A 13,884-nucleotide genomic window follows, 5' to 3' on the forward strand; every position below is an offset into this window, starting at 1 on the left:
AAAAAAAACGAATCCATGCGCACACAAAATTAGGGTGGAAAAATTAATCACATGAACTTGAGTACAATCCACAAGACGAGCAAGCAATTCCACTGAATTTCTATGCGATAAGGTTGATCTACTTCAAAGGAAAATAGCAGCAATTAGTTCTGAAAGATTTCCATCATGCAATCTTGAAGAATCATTTTTCGCGTTTAAAATCAATCCGAAATGACTTTTGGTTCGCGCCTGGAATTGGAAATGAGCCGAAGGAAAAAACACATACAGTGAGAGAGAGAGAGAGAGGGGGGAGCTAAAATTCGAAATTAAATTCCTTATTAATTAAGATTGCATCGTAATAATTAATTGAATAAGTCGCCTGATACGGTGAACGAAAAAAAAAAAACCAAAGAGTAAGAGATCTCATTAACAGCTCTAATTAAATTAAAAATTATTTGACACACAAACAACCTTTCTTCTCTTCAAAGCAATGGATGTGTCAGTTCTTTTTTCGTACGTGTCACACTCACACAGAGAGAACACTCTGGGCAAGAAAAGTTTTGAAATGGTTCGAACAGAAAGAAATGACATGGTCGACGATGAAAATTAATTAAAAGACTTCAAGCACTCTTTTTTTCCATAATTAAATAGTTGGATTTTTTCCTTCATTATGTAGCAGATTACTTTGCTGCAGTGGTTCTACGGCATGGATTCCATCGTTTAGCAGAAAAGACGCATTCTCAAACAGAAAATCCATTTTTAATGAACATTTTCACTTTTTTTTTTTAGAAAAATGATTTTTCTTACAGAAATACGTCGATTTGCAAGCAGAAAAACCATGTTGCAAGACAAGAATTCAAATACCACTGACGAATTCTTCAAATTGAACTACATTTTTCACTATTATTGACACATATCCAGTGCGATATCCACGTGAATGACCTAAATCATTCGATACGGTTGAGAGAGCGTGTGTTTGAGTACTAAAACTGTAATGCAATACCAGCAGTTATTTTCTTACCCGTTACCTTATAAATCTTCCAGTAAATCGACCAAACCGACTGTAACATGGAGACCGGAGAGAGCGAGAGCGAGTGTAATCAATGAATTTTTCATGGCATCGACAAAACGAGCGCGCGCTACGAAATATTTGAGGAATTTTTTTTTGGTAGTAGTCGATGCTAAACCGTGCGTCTGTTCACCATATATCAAACTTCCTCAATCGATTCGTTCGATCGATCAATTGGCATGAATCGCTTTGGTGTTTCGTGTTACTTGTTCGTGTGTCATAAATGAATGATACGGATAGAGGTGTAATCAGATTGATCGACATTCGCAGATTCAGTGGTTCGAACTAGAGAGAAATGGCTGTGAATCATGTTCGATTTGCTAATAGGTTAATTCCACAAACAAAATTCACTTCAACTACAGTATCTTAATCTAGTGTTTAATATGCACTTTTGCCAGAGTTATACCAGATGGGAAATTGTGTGCAATTCGCTCGAAAAATTTATATGTATTCACAGAAGCAATTACATTCTGTATGCACAAAGTTATGAAAAGGATTTTACGTTGGGAACGCATCGTTACCGCACACTGTTGGTTTTGCCGTGTAGAATCGATAAAAAATTGATGAGATGAGGTTTTCAGCCATTCCGTTTCCAATGTGTAAAAAGAACTCGTTTGTCGGATCTAATCGATTTTGTATGGAGAAGAAAAAAAGCATCAAACGAGAACCGAGGAAGTCAAACGATAGAATCAGCTCAAATGATATGATCGTTGATAACAAATCCATGAAGTGTGATTACCTAATAACTATCTATGCATATCGAGGTATACGATCAAATCAACTGAATGAATCCCATTAACATTGAAAGCGATGTGTATCCATTTGCCAGGAATAAAATCAAGTTGAAAGTCTAAATTTAATACCATTGATGCATTTTGGGTTAATGTTTGCTTGAATTGGCAAATAGTTCCCGATTCCTTAAGCATACAAGCACACACACACTAAGTCGACTGTTCTCGTATTCTGGTAAAGCCATTTTGTAAACTGTAAATATCGATACGAGCGATTTTGTTGTTTTATGTCGGTTTATCACATCCGGATGCCGGATTATGGATAAGTAATTGAAGCAAATAGAATGAAAAATGGCCGAAGCCATCTCATCTCATTGGAATTCAAACATTTTATGGATTGTAATTTGCCGATGATGCCATTTAACCAGTGCACAGGCACAGAAACACGCACACATGAACAGACACGAACATGACCATTTCGGTCTTGTTCGATTATCGATCACAATCTCGAGTTATGTTGTTCATGCACTTTGTTCAATCGAACATGTTGAACCCATGAAGCGCTGAACCGCACTCTCTCGTCGAACTTGTTTAAAATGGTATATATGCACAGTTGGAAAAGAGAAAGCAAAAACCGCAGCAGATTTTTGTATGTGTGTGAGAAATATGTAAAATACACAAGGGCATTGTACGACGAAACAAAGCAGCAACAAGAAAATTGCAGACTCTTGGGATTTAGCTATCGATGCTACACACTTTATCGATTCCACTCTCTTGTACCAATGCATTTTTTTTTCTTTTGACTTTGGTGGCTCGTCGAGTGATAGAGAGAAAAAACAGCGACGTAACCCTTCACAATTGAATTATGGGAATTCGATAAGTCCAAAGCGATTGACCGGTCAGACAAACTCTCTCCGTACAAGAACGTGTGCACATTCGATTTAACATTGAATGACTTTTTTTTCAACGAGCTCAAGAGATGTGTTCTCGAGAAATTGTGCTCATCTCAGGAGAAGTGTTCTCGACATGTTTTGAGTTCATCCGAGCAATATGTGCGTGGAACATGTAAAAATATGTCGAAGACTCATGCGAGAGAAAAAAACAACAAAAATTGCAGCATGTTGTACGAAAATTGTGTCATAATGACTTTAAGACGAGAATTTTTGGTGAAATTTTATGCGGAATTCAACTCATTAGAAAGCTGTTGGTGAAAACTGGATTATGACAGGGAATGTAGTACGGTTGCTTACGGTAAAATGAATCAAGGATGTGGTTTAGTTTCCATGTCATATGTTTCGATTTCGTGGCGAGCGAACGAGCGCACGTGGGATTTAAATTTCCCTAATGATTTACATTTCGGCTATGATTTCACTGGGAACAGATTATTTGCTTTCAATAAGTTAACCACAACACGAGCATACAAATTATTAGACATCGTTTGTCGTGTATTACAATACATCATAGAAATGGTGGAAGTTTTCTATTTATGACGACGACGATGACGACGAAGAAGTACGAACTACCGTAAATTTGTGGCAATCTCTCTGACAACCTTTGTACATCCTTAGCGTGGGTAACGGTATCATTATAATAATTGTTTATGATTTATATATAGAGCAAGAGACAGCGAGCGGTGGTAGCGGTGGCAGCGGTGGCCGTGCACATTCGATAAAATTCCCTATTTACATGCCAATAATAACAATAATCATCGTCATTGTAATCATAATAAATAGCGCGAGCGGCCCACATTAATTCTACAACATTTTCTACTAGTTTATTTAACTTAAGCTGATTACATTCAATGTGAAGTGTTTGTACATATTTAAACACTGTGTTCAACATTCTAGCTTAATGTGTACACACGGTACACACGCTAAACTAAACAAAAACACGAGCAGCAAATGACGCCGGCACAATACCAAACCGAACCGAACCGAACTCCAACCAACCGACCAAACATTCGATGCATAAACTATGTATTATGTGGTGCTACACTCTGCATCCACTCTCTTTCTCACTCGTCTCCGGTTCTCGGATGTACCGAATCACTTGTGTGCAGCAGACAACGCTACGCGTATCCAGCGTGACATGCATATTCATGGCGAATGCAAACTTCAGTGCGATAGATGATTAATTTTATGTATTCATTTAGAATGCACCAATGACGATGGTTTATGAAGTCGAGGCGCGATACTGAACTTTCCACAATGTGATCGCAATCAACCGTACACATAGGAATTCAATGATAGGATGCTAGATATTGGGTAGAAAATATGTTGAGAGAAAAGAAATCACGAAAAAGTTATAGAGAAAGAGTTCAAACTGGAAAATTCGTTAAAAAAGAAGTGGATAGTTAGATTTGGATCATTTATCGATAAATTTTGATTTTATGAATAGAAAAAATTGGGAAAAAACGATTCATGCAAAAAACTAACCGAAAAAATTGCTGATTATAACAAGAAAAAACAAATCACTGAGTTGGTCAGAAGTAAACAGTATTTCCGCAATTTGGAACGTTTACTTTGCAGTTCAATGGTGTAAATTTTCAGGCTAGTGTTCAAACAATATATCCCTCCATCATATATTGTTTGCCGATCGATGTAAATATGTCTATGGGTGAGATTGAGAGTAGTGTATGTTTGATTGACTTTGTTACGAAAGAGAAGAGCAAGTTTCTGTCGACTTAAAAATGGTTAAAAGCGAGTATGTTCGTTTTTAGCGGGTCCTCGCGGTTTTTCACGGTTTCCGCGGAACTGATAAGAGATAACAACTTGGTGTCTTCGGCAAAGTTGTAGCACTCGAGGTCTTCTATAACATCGCTGAAGACAGTTATCTCTTATCAGTTCCGCGAAAAGCGCGAAAAATGATAAGAAAAAAAAAGTTCTATATAAAATTTGCTTTTTTATGTGCGCGATTTGCGCGCAACTGATAAGAGATAAGAGATAACTGTCTTCGGCTTAGTTATAGAAGACCTCAAGTACTACAACTTTGCCGAAGACACCATGTTGTTATCTTTTATCAGTTGCGTGAAAACCATGAAGACCGCGGAGGCTAGACGGTACTACAACATACTCTACTTTAACGCCAACAGAATCATCAGAAAACATACTCGCCTTTTCAAAAATATAAATCGAAGAAAAAACATACTCCACTCTCAATCTCACCCATAGATGTGTCGTAGCAAACTCGCAATTTCGATTCAATTTCATAATAAAAGCGTCGCATTACAATCCATTTTGAGTGATGGATGGCTCTTGATGAAAATAAATTTGGCAATTTTCGATACTGAATCACGACGCGCGGTCGAAATTTTGTGTACTTTAGCCAGAATGTATCGAACAAATAACCCTATACGCACACGGACAAACTCTTCCCTTCGCTTTGGTTCTGCTTTGGAAATCCTAATTCACGTTTATGGCCCACCGAGCGCAATTCTTATATGAGTTGCTCGATGCTTGAATTCAGAAGCGCCACACAATTTTCCTGCTTCATGATTTTCTCTCGTATGCAAATGGCATAAATAAAACAATAAACAATGTTGAGTGTGAATGAATATCAAATGAATGGAGATATTTTTCAGCAAGTTAACACCATCGTACGGCACACACACACTGGATGCGATGCGATGCGATCCGATGGAAGAGAGAGTATATACTCTTTCGCGTGTTGAATGTTTTCCTTGTAAAATATACATTGGATGCGTGTGGCTGTGGAGTGTTGTGGCAATAAAGTTGACGCATTCCAAGGCACAACGCTGCTGCATCAATTACCATTTCAAAATGTGTGTGGAGCAAAAAGATGCTCATCTTCCATCGAAACACACATACACACACACAATAGCAGTGCAGAGAATGAACAAATACGAAATTACAATGTGGCATATGCGAAAAGCACACTAATGGATTCATAAACATTCATTGAAATTATTAATTTATCGTAGAAATGGGTACATTTTTTCTAAAAAAAAAATTGATGCGCTCAATTGGCATTGCGTTGTCGCAGACGCGACACATTTGTCAATTGAAGTGCAAAGCCCCTCTACGACGACGAATATCGATAAAACACCATCATTGCGTACAAATAAATGATGAGCGTACGAGACTTGTTTCACTATTTTTCGAATTGCCAGTTTTTGCTATGTCGTTTAAGTAATAAATTAGCGTTTTCTACCAAAGAGAGTGCGAGTGAAGTGTACGGGGTAGCCACTTATCTCTGCGTCTGATGACAAACTCAACGGTTGAAGGCATAAGCGAGTGTTCATCTAAATTATTTGCGCCTCAACAACATGCGACAAATGACACAACTATTTGTTGGCATTGTCATTATTCATCAGATTTCATCAATCATTCAACCATAGTTTTCCGATGCCTGTAGACTTGCCACTCCAAGCGATAATAATTACTCCATTCATTTGTCTCGTCAAGCCAATCGCACTCAAATTCGTTTGCGTCACTCGACTAACCGAGCCGAGAGTGTGCTGAAACATTTGGAATTGTGTTGAGGCAAATTTGCTGAACAGACTCAACAGCCGCCGCGATGGAAATCACCGAAATTCAACGCAATTATACCGAAAACTCCTTTATCTTTCGCGAAACACAATGTCTTTCTCATGAATGAATTTGAATTTTCGTGACAATTTTGCTTGGTGTGATGAAGATGTGAATTTTTACCCGAATTTGATGTGAAAAACGTGAATTCGCAACAACAAAAAACAACAACACAGGAAGCTTCTTTGAATACTTCACATTGAAGCAAACTCACTGCGTGCAGTCATTTTAATATAGTGAAAAAATCGTGCCATTCAAATTAATTTAAATAGAATTTTTAAGAAGATACGATACAGTGAAGAAGAAAGAAACGTTTGACAAAGTCATGCTGCAGGGTTAACACAAACCACAAAGCCCAAAAATGTTGAATAACATAAACAAAGGGCACATGTCGGATCTTCGTATCAAATACGCATCTTTTACAGATAGATTGCTAGATTATTTACAGAATGATTTGATATATTCTTTTTCCTTTCTTTTATCAGTAAAATGATGCCGCCGTAGGACTGTGCAAATACATTAGGTGGATTATCATAACATGGAAAATACTCTCTATTTACAACTCCTTTAAACTCGCTCTTTCATCTTTTCCAAAAACATCAAAAATGTGCACTGGGTTGAAATCGTTCTCTCTCGCTCTCTCTCTCTCTCTCTTTAGCTATTTCTCTTGTGCTGGGTCTGTACCTCTCTTCCACTCTTGCTCTTGTCGTTGCTTTCGCTCTCACTCTCATTTTACTCTAATTACGTGCTCTTGGCAAAGCTTAATTTGTCTGCTTTGCTTTCGCGATGCTTTGTGTATGCCAGTACAGTGAGTTGAGTGTCGATGTTGAAGCGAGTGGTTAATGATTTATGCAGAAAAAAAAGAATATCATGTTTCGCTTCAACACCCATAAAACCATGCATTAAAAGAGCCAACCATTGGCCGAGTGAGACTTACGTACAAAAAACCCCTATACAACGAGCGACTCTATTATTTGCTAGAGCCGTCATGTAGCATAAGTACTTGTAATAAATTAGAATAAATTTGTGGATGGTTCTATTTGTTCTATATACACAGCGTCATTTCCGTATTCGGGACCAAAAGACGATGGTTAGCTTGGCACAACGACGATAATAATGATGATGGCGATAGAGCACAAGCCAAAGACATTGTCTTATCATCCATTCTATATGGAATGTGGAAAATTTGATAAACACAACCCATAACTTACGGCATTGACAAACGCAATGACTTTCACTCGGTTTGGCTGGTGTTTGTGTTCGTTTGTTGTCTTTCAAGACAATTTCGATCCATGTTATTATTATTTAAGCACCTATTAATATGTTACTTAACACCCCTTTGCCTCGCCATAAAATGATTGACCGCAATTTTGTCGTGTGGCGCCTATTTCTTCTTCTTCTCTCTCTCTCTCTCTCTCTCTCTCTCTCTCTCTCTCTCGCTCTCGTTCTATAACCTTTTGCTCTTTGATATATGTTTAAGCGGCTACACAAAATTCAATCTAATCAAATATTTATTGGCAGAGAAGGAAATGCGATGAATTTTTAATTAAATTCTCGAGTGGTCACTTTTAAAATGAAAAACAACCACGAAAATTTACTTGGAATTGATTGGGCGCAAGAAACTCTTATGTGGGTTTTTGGCATGTCTGGCGATGATCGAAAGTGGTTTTTCAATCGACTCTTCAGAAAGAAACTTTCACTTATCGCATGGATAATAATTAGTATATCACTTGATAGCCTGAAGCACACATATCACATTATATTGAACGCTGTTTGATAGTTGACAATGAATGATCTGAATGATGCGTGAAATGTTTTGGATTGAATTTCAATTAGCTCAATATGGGATTAGTGAAAATAACATCGATTGCACTCGGGTGGAAATAACGTACAATACCAAATAACAATCAATTGAATGGCCTTATCAATTCCGAAACATATATTTAATTCAATTATTGTCTGCATCAATTAGTATTTATTTTGAATATATTCAATATTGAAATTTTTCATCAATTTTTTTATATCATTGCAATTATAAAGGTTTACCGTTTCAATGGAAAATCTAACCACAATCCCAATCAAAAAACACAAACGTTGAAATAGGCCAAATATTTCGAAGCGTGAACCATACAGTGGTGTCATAACCATTCTTTGACCCATCGACCATAATTGCCCTAATTTCATGCTCAAATGTTCAATTTGGTTATGAAAATCGAAATAAATTGATTAAAATGTGAATTTTGCAAATATGGCCGCTTTGGAAAAAAGTGGATGCACTTTTCATGAACGATGCATCGATCGTCGTTTTTTTTCTGCATAAAATAGATAGAGATATGTTTTTTGTTGTTTTTTGCTTAGAGCATCGAACCAAATTTAATAAACTCCTAGATATTAATTACTTTTTATCTGCCTGTTTGGCCGCTGCATATTCATTTCAGCCATAGATATACCAATTTTAATCGATTGGAAACGAGAGAACATGTTGAAATCCATGCACGTCTCTTGTTTATCGGATGTGTGTTCAATTGAATTACACAGAGACATACACATTCGGGCGGCCAGGATAAAAATTCCCATTCGCTAGTTTTCTTTTTCGTGTTGTCAGACGTCTGTGCGTGTATGTGTGTAAAAAGAGAAAATCGTAATTTGTATCAGTATGGCATAAGCGGAGAAGGAATCGACAGCGTAGCTAGCCGAGTATTTGTCTATAATATAGTTAGAATGCGGTGGAAATGTTTGCAACCATATGAAGTCAACTGTTTATGAAGCGTTCAATTGTGAAATGGGATTGTATGCGTTGCATATATGCTGATCAATCTACCCAACTAACACATGAAACCTACAAACAAAAACACATACACATACTTTTGTATCGCTGTATATCATTCGGGATTCGGTTCAAGAAATAGGGAATAATGATTTCTTTCACACTGTTACACATTGTTCATGAGCTAGATATAGTATGTCTCGACCGGTTTAATCTTGAAGGCGCAGGCAAATTCTTACACAACAAAAAAACATTATTTCACTCGTTGAATCCATTCTCTGCACCCCATTTTCGATCGACTTTGGTTGCAAAAGGAAGAAAAAGGCATCTTTCTTCGACTTCTTCAATGTGCTGCGTTTCAATCGAATAACTTACCCACTTTCTCTATCCCGTTTACACATCGCATTTCCATGTATATCTAATTCAATCTGGCTATCTTCATAAAACACACAGACATTTTGCCTTGGCACATCCAAACAACCGAATCTTCCTTCTTCATTATATGTCTATGTGGTGCTCTACGGATGCTGCTGCTGCTGCAGCATCAGTATGATTACCATTCTTTTCGTTAGTTATGCGAATGAGCACATCCAGCATATTTGGATTGTACTCTATTTATTATGTTTGCCGTTCGTCTGTGAGTGCAAACATTTTTGCCAACTCTCGATGTGGCAATATATTGGTGGTGGTTGCTCGTCGTCGTCGTCGTCGTCGTCGTCTTCGTCATCGTTGTCGAGCCATGTAAGAGGTGAGGAGTTCAGTGCTCGTTTTACATTGTTATAATATAGAAATTTATGCGTTGCTATATACTTTGTTTATGATTCATAACAATTTTGACGAGAGAAATGGAATGCACATGCGCATACAAGGCAAAACGACCGATTTGTATATACGACAATTTTATTTCCCTTTTAATTTTGTCATTTCGATTTCAGAGTAGTGAAAAATTGCGGAAATTTTTTTACTCAAGAAAAAACAAATGTTTTCATTCATTCATGTTCAAAAAATGTATTTTTAATTAGAAAAAAATGAAGCATACAATAACCTAGAAGGCGCATAAAATTCGATCGAAAATAAGGAATTCAATGTAATAGGGTGAACGTGCCTATTATTACACCAGCCTTATAATTTTTATAAACAAATTATTTAGCAGCGTTTCTAGTGTGTGGTCTATGATTGGAAGTGTGTGTATACCAAAGACCGAAAAGAGCAGCAACAACAACAAAAAACCATTGAAAACACATGTAGTACTCTAGTAAAAAAAAAACCAAACCATACACACATTGTCTCTCACCAATACACTCATAGGATTCCTTTGCTCTCTTTGCTGCTCCCACAATCTGACATTTGTATCAGCTATCAGCTGCTTTATGCGGTGTCTCTCTGTTTCACTCTCATTCTCTCAATCTGCACGTCCGACAAACAAATACCCGAGCAGAGAGAACGTGTACATTGAGTGAATTTTCGAATGAACCTGAATTAAAATCATTCATTCTTTCGGCTCTCCATTGAATGTTCACTCAAGTCGAAGTGCTCATACACATGTACATACATAGAGTACACACTCTGCACAGCAACTCCGTGAATCGATATATCGTATGCGGCAAATGTACTACTATGTGCTACGACGAATGAATATGTGTTGCTGGAATGTTATTCTTCGCTCTTTTTTCCATGTATTCCATTTACGCTATACGCGCACACATACCAACAGTTGTGATGGGCTCGCTGTTATCGAGTGTGCATGTGCTTGTGTGCTCGTATTTGGTTTATGTGTGTGATAATACATTTGTGAGGTAATGGCGGACAGCTAACACTCATACACACACACACACGCACACATCCAAACATTGGTATCAATGTCTGCATTTGCTTGTTGGAAAGACCAACCAAACTCAGTGTTTTTTATAAAGTAAACGATATACAACATACAAAATACAAGCGAGCCGAACGAATCGCGGTTTTCTGTCAATTTTTCTTATTAATTTTTCGTGTTATTCAGTATTTTTTAATTCATCGAATCACATTTTGGATGTTAATTCAGTTTTTTTTTCTCTCGAAAATTCCATTGTGAATTTTGGGCAGACATTAGTTCAGTGCGACGACCTTTTCCCATTTCGCCGAAAGAGACAAACGAAGGAAAGAAAAACCGTCGCGAAATGTTTTGTTCTCGCCTTCGGTAAATCGATAAATATCTTATGTGTGTGTTTTGTGTGTGATTTGAAAGCCAAGTGTCAGTTGTTTTTATTTTACCATTGATTTTTTTTTTTCGTTCCTAAATCGTAATTTGCCGAAACATTGCTGACCAATTCAATTAAAATCAAATGTGATTGATATTTTTCTATCAAATCACTTGATGGGCTAGAAATATTGCTGACTAAACCAATGGAATGCCATCAAAATCATAATTGAAGTCACAGATTGATTATTGTGTCACTTGACATTAAAACAAACAAAAACGACCGAACATAGAAGTGAATGAAGAAAACAAAATTACTTATCGATACAAAACATATATATATACCGATGGACATACATGTGTATACTATCAATTGTACAGCTCTAATGCGTTGTAAGCAATAACAAATCGATGAGTGTTTTTTCCGGTTGTGCGTTTTTCAACTAGAAATTCATTTGTTTACAACCAAAGCGGCGATACCAAGCGGCATTCGTCGTGAACGGCTGCACGCTCTGTTTTCCACGGCACGGTGAGCTAGACAGAGAGTGAACAGTTTCAGTAAATGTATGAGTGAGTGAGTGCAAATGCAATTGAATCGGTATTGCACAGTGGTGCAATTTGGCAAGTACGAGACACACGGAGCGAGCGAGAGAGAGAGAGAGTGAGTGAGTGCATGTGAATTAAGTGGCTGAAATGTCGTTGACATTTCTCAACAGCAAGGTCTCATTTATGTAGCATTGTCGCTGTCGTCGTACATTTTGCAAGCGTCTCTGTCAACATACAATTAATTGATTTTGCTCATGTTTCCATGTTTCACACTTAAAATGCATTTATGAACGGCAAATCGCTAGCAATTTTTGTGCTAAAACGGTGTTATTTCTATGCAAACTATTCTGATTTGGGTGTTGTTGTGAATTTTCGTCATTTTGATTGAGATTTTAATCTGATCTGGTTCCGAGAACCTGAAGCGTTTGTTTATCCGTTGTAATTCAATTCGAGAAATTTGTAATTCTTTTGAGAAAGGAAAAAAAATCTAAAACCAAAATCATGTTGTTTTTTTCTGTTCATTCAATAATAATCAGTTGTGCTAATGAAAATTGAAGCATTGCATGTTTGCCGCTGTAAAAAAAAACCATATAATTCGTGATTGTGATAATCTTATTTCTCATCGACATAATCCACTCGGTCGACAAACACGAAAAGGACCAACAGAAAGCAGAAAAAAACCGAATAACGTGTGTTACTCAGAGTAAGAGGATCGACATAAAAGCATTGAGATTAGAAGATAGCATCGAAAGTCGACGACGACAACAACCATCGACCATATAAAACATCTCCACACATTCAGTGTAATACGCAGCAGCAGCAGCAGCAACGATATAAAAAAAAGAGAGAAGCAGTCGGAAAGCGACAAAACCAAAAATATATTAATTATCCGGCTGTGTGTCGTGATTCAATTAATCACCGAATGTCGGATCCAGCATCATAGTGGTTTTTCACTTTTTTTATGCTGCTCGCTTCGGCTTTTTTCGTGTATGTGTATATGTTCACGGTTGCTGCACGATTTTCGCATTTGATGGTGCGGCCGCTAAAATTTGTTTTTTCTGTTGGCTTTCGTTTTGTGTGTGCATCAAATTAAACCGAAAACAGTCACAGAGAGCGAATGATCTGGCACTGAAAAGCAGCGGTTACCATTTCATTAGGTGTAGGTGTTGAAAATTGATATCAAAAGGCTGCATCATAAACCACAGACTCCACCATTCCGGCCTTTAATTATTCGGAAAGAGTGTCGAATTGATGTGTTCGTGCTTGGCTCACTCATCCAAACGCAACAGCCAACTGAATTTATTACCGAGTGTAAAATTCTTTGAGTGCATTGAAATCTTATGATTAAAAAAAAAACAGTGAATTTTCTACCCACCGACGCAAAAAAAAGCAGAAGATTCGTACAAAGTGTTGTCAATATATCAAGCATTTCTTGATTACGAATTCTGTTGTGGAAAAACCTATTTAAAATTCAAGTGAAAAGAACCGGCATTAAACGGACCCCGTGTAAATCAAGAGATTTTTCGCATTGCCAGACGGTATTGTCTGCGAGCGTTGCTACACTACGAACAAAAAAAAATCACGAAACGAAATCAATTCATTCGTTCAATCTTTTGTATGTTGTCGCACAATTGGAGTTGCAATCAAACAAGTAAGAAAAATCACTTTTTGTATCCCCATGTTAGGTTTGGCCGTTCGTTCGTTCGGCGAACAACAGAAAAAAAACGCGAAATTTAAATGGCATCGTTGTTGGATAGAAAGCCGTTTAAAATGTAACACGATTTTTTCTGCTTCTTCTTCTTCTTCTTTTCATCGCTAATCAAGTTACAGCTTTAAAATGCGCCGACGTTCTGTGTTTCATTCTCGCTCTCTCGATTCCATTTGATACACCATTTCATGCAGAAAAATATGCGCGCTTGCTCGTGATTTGCATTTTATTTCAGCTTGGAATTATATTTTGATCGACCCTCTTTCAGTATATATATTTCTTTTTGTCATTGCTTTCTTCCATTCGCCAGTGCGCCCTAGAACAGTGTTCTGAAACGACCGTTTCGAATTACATTTGT

The 13,884-nt window shown here is 37.3% G+C and overlaps 1 protein-coding gene across 11 annotated transcripts in view; it reads left to right on the top strand.

Annotated features, from left to right (window-relative positions):
* The window catches only part of LOC129565296 (tyrosine-protein phosphatase Lar), a 396,243-nt gene that overhangs the window by 80,637 nt on the left and 301,722 nt on the right, over nt 1-13,884 (top strand). For 5 of the 11 annotated variants that reach the window (XM_055440023.1, XM_055440018.1, XM_055440024.1 and 2 more), the window contains exon 1: nt 11,021-13,469. The exons of 4 other annotated variants lie outside the window; for them this stretch is intronic. The gene's annotated coding sequence lies outside the window, so the exon portion shown is untranslated. Of the gene's footprint in view, nt 1-10,990; nt 13,470-13,884 lie in introns of those variants that run through there. 2 more of the 11 variants (XM_055440014.1, XM_055440025.1) reach the window with 2 other exon arrangements.

The sequence above is a fragment of the Sitodiplosis mosellana genome, unplaced genomic scaffold (genome assembly GCF_009176505.1).
Source record: "Sitodiplosis mosellana isolate CC-2019 unplaced genomic scaffold, AAFC_SMos_1.0 Smas_scaffold_2, whole genome shotgun sequence".
Lineage (NCBI taxonomy): Eukaryota > Metazoa > Arthropoda > Insecta > Diptera > Cecidomyiidae > Sitodiplosis > Sitodiplosis mosellana.